The following is a 3,460-nucleotide window of genomic DNA, read 5'->3' as shown; positions in this document are numbered from 1 at the left end:
ACCTGCCTTTGGTGCAAGATATAATGTCCGGAACGTCATGCCTAACTCCACACAGAACCCCTCCAGATTTACCTCTGGATGGAATCCACTCCCAGTTAAACAGACCAAAGGGGTCCAACCTCCTAAGGCATTTAGGGGGAAAATCTTTTTTCATGGTCTCTTGAAGACCCAAGAAATCCAGGGAATGATCACGAATGAGGTGAGTGAGGCAGGTGGCTATTCCTTTCTTGCCTACCCCCCGACAGTTCCAAATGAGACCTCTCATTTGGAACGCTTCTTATGGAATTTTGCCCGAGTAACTCCACCAGGGGACATGGTAGAGTTACATTTCCCTCCCTCATTCTCTTCTTTCTTTTTCTCACTTCTAGTCACAGGTCTAGAAATCTTCACAGTAGGTTTTCTATTATTTTTCTTTTTAGATTTAGTAATAGATTCACTTTCAAATATTGTTTCATCTTGGTCCAGCCATTCTAAGCTAACAGGGGTACTATGTCCCAAGCCATTGGTGATAAATATATTATATTCCTGTTTTCTTGGCTCGTTTTCTTCTTAATGTCAAGCTCTTCTCTAACCTGCTCCAGCTCTCTAAGCACATCAATGCAAGCAAAACTACCATCAGGAATAATCACCCCCATATTGCTAGCTCTACTAATCAACTCAGCATGAGAAAGAACACTAAAAGAGTTATTGCGAAGCTGAGGGTTACCTTCCAGATCTTTCTTACTAGCCAACCTCCTCGCTCTGTCCTCCACCTTCTCCTGCATCCCACATGTATTTCTCTTGCTGAACCTGGTGTCAGCTTCAGAAGCAATGGGAGGAGTAGGAATCACATCCACATTGTTATCAGTTTCAGGTGATAGTACCACATAATCACTTGAGATTTTCATGTTAGGATCAGCCTCCCCTTCCAGCTCCGACACCTGCCAATTATTAGTTACAACATCTGCATATGAGAGGGATTTTCGGACAACAGAACTAAAAGTCACCTGGACATCCTTCAGATCATTCTGTGTCTCCAGGGTATTGTTCCCTCTATCCACGGGAACAGGAACAATCCACTTAGATGAGTCATTTAAGTACTCCTCATGATCCAGCTGCATTGATTCAATTAACAGCTCATCATCTTCCTCGCTCTTCTCAGATACTGACTCCTCCTTCTCAGGAGAGGGCAAACGACATCTCATATGACTGGCCAAATCTGTTAGCCCCCGAGGATTCAGAATAACTATCATCTTTCTCATTATCATGATGTTCGCGTTTACGCTTAGGTGTGAGGTTCTGTTTGGAGGCATCATTGCGTGCAACAGGCACCGCGGTTTCCTCCGTGACAATATTCTTAACAAGCACTTCTTCCACCTCATAAGTAAACTTGTAAAAACGACCCCCAACACCCCTTCAGCAGAGGTTGGGATTTGATCAACATGCCTGCAGCCAATCTTAGCTCTAACCGACGCAGGTCGATTGAGGGTTGACATATCCACCTCTAAGGTAATCCCCACAAGCCCTCCAACATAAGCAACAGTCTTGTTGCATCTTTTGTTAATAGGGATCCTACCAATCTTAACCCAAGCCACTTCCAGCAACCCCTCGGATTCCAAATCATCTGACCAGGGTGAGAATTTTACACTAACCCCACATTTTTTTAAGCTTCACATGCTCTACAAACAGTGCACGTTCTATCTCCCTAGGGTTAGGCATTCTCATAACAAATCTCTGAGGAGCAAAGAATTTAGCAGAGCATCTCCATCCCTGGCCTACATACACACTCAACTCAGCCTCAATATCTTTTGTGAGTGTAGACCCTTCAGTGATAGTAACAATGATATTGTGATTTCTATCCCTAGATTGTCTCTCAACATTAAAATCAGGGATGTAAAAGAAACCTTGCCCCTTAGCTTGGAAAGCACACATCACAGGCATACATTCCCAAGGAATGAACTCTGCACATATCAAAGACAGGTGACTTTTTTTCTTACATCTATCGCATATGGCCTGAGGACATCTAGCAGTAGTATGTCCCATCACATGATAGATCTGGCAAGGAGAAGCAAAAGGGATGATGTTACCAGGCTTAGCAGGAAGATCCCGATCTCTCACAGGGGCATTGTTCCTTCCCCCAGCATCAGATCCCCCACCTCCCCACTTCTCCTCGTGAGGAGGGGCGGCCTGCGTGTCTGCAGTAGCCTTGCCATCATGATGGGGCGAAGATCTTCCTTCACCCCCTTCCTTCCACGGCTCCTGGTGGCCGCGATCTTCTTTTTCTCCCCCTGCTGCAGCATCCCATTTGTCAAATCCAGACGCATCAGATCCAGAGGCTCTAGTCGAAGAAGAAGCCCCTACCTCTGATTTGCGCTTCCACACGTTGGAGTCGAAACCCCGTCCGGCTCCTCGGTTGAACCTCCCAGCACCACGACCATGGTGCCCCGCACCAAAACCGTCCCCTCTCATCCAGGTTTCTGGGCGGGTAGAGGATGAACAAGAGGAGGAGGAGGAGCGGCAGCAGTTACTTGCGCATAGGAGCGGGGATCCCCCCCCCCCCCCCGATCTTCCCTTCCCACCAGGAGAAGTTCTGGCTAACCCTAGCACGAGCGCCGCACGAGACACTCCAGAAATGTGCAAGGCTATCCTCGAGATCGAAAGTGGGCAAAGGAGGGGGCGCTCCTTGTTTTATACCCAGAGATCCTGAAACCCTAGCCACACTCGCCTCGCAGCGGTCCGATCCCTCGAGGTCCACGTGTCGCCCATCCACACCGTCCACAACGGGTCCCTCCCCCCCCCCCCCCCCCGTCCCAGGCCCACCTGTCGGGGGAGGGGGACGCCACGGTGGGCCAGGACCATGGTCGTCTCCCCCACCAACCGCATCGCCGCCCACCGGAGTGCTGGATCCGTCAGGGTCCTCCCCACCAACTCCGGTGACCGGAATTCTATCATGAACCCTAGCAAAGTGACATGGAAATGAAACGATCTCACCTATGTCAATCCGCTCTCCATCCTTGAGAAATCTGGCGTCAACCGTCTTCCCGTCCGCATCGAGAAGAACCATCCTCATCGCCTCCAATCGAAGCCATAGGACTCCTTCGTCGAGGCGGATCTGGCTGGTGGAGACGAGATCCGCCGCATACCGCACCCGCCACCGCATACCGCCCGCCATCCCACACATCCCACCACCGGGGAGTGCCTCGCCGAAACGGAGCGCATGATATTCGCCGCGAGAAGGGCGCGCCGCCGAGACGAGGCCTATCACCCGCCCCGAAGGAGCACGCGTCGGGGAGGTAGCGCCTCCGAGAGAGAGCGCGCCGCCGTGAGGGAGCGCGCCGCCGGGAGGGAGCGCGCCGCCGGGAGGGAGCGCGCTGCCGGGGAGGTAGCGCTCGCACAATTGCTTCGCATTAGTGGCATCTTCGCGAGCACATTTGATGAGCTCCTTCATTTTTGTCTTCACTCTACTTGATTGATACTCCAT

General features: G+C 51.0%; 1 pseudogene; it reads right to left on the bottom strand.

The window, feature by feature from the left end:
- Positions 1 to 261: 261 nt before the first annotated feature.
- Positions 262 to 3,460, bottom strand: LOC123441995 (annotated as a pseudogene).

This window comes from Hordeum vulgare, chromosome 3H, assembly GCF_904849725.1.
Source record: "Hordeum vulgare subsp. vulgare chromosome 3H, MorexV3_pseudomolecules_assembly, whole genome shotgun sequence".
Classification (NCBI taxonomy): domain Eukaryota; kingdom Viridiplantae; phylum Streptophyta; class Magnoliopsida; order Poales; family Poaceae; genus Hordeum; species Hordeum vulgare.
The sequence above is the reverse complement of the archived record's forward strand: the minus strand, read 5'-3'. Positions and strand labels throughout refer to the sequence as shown.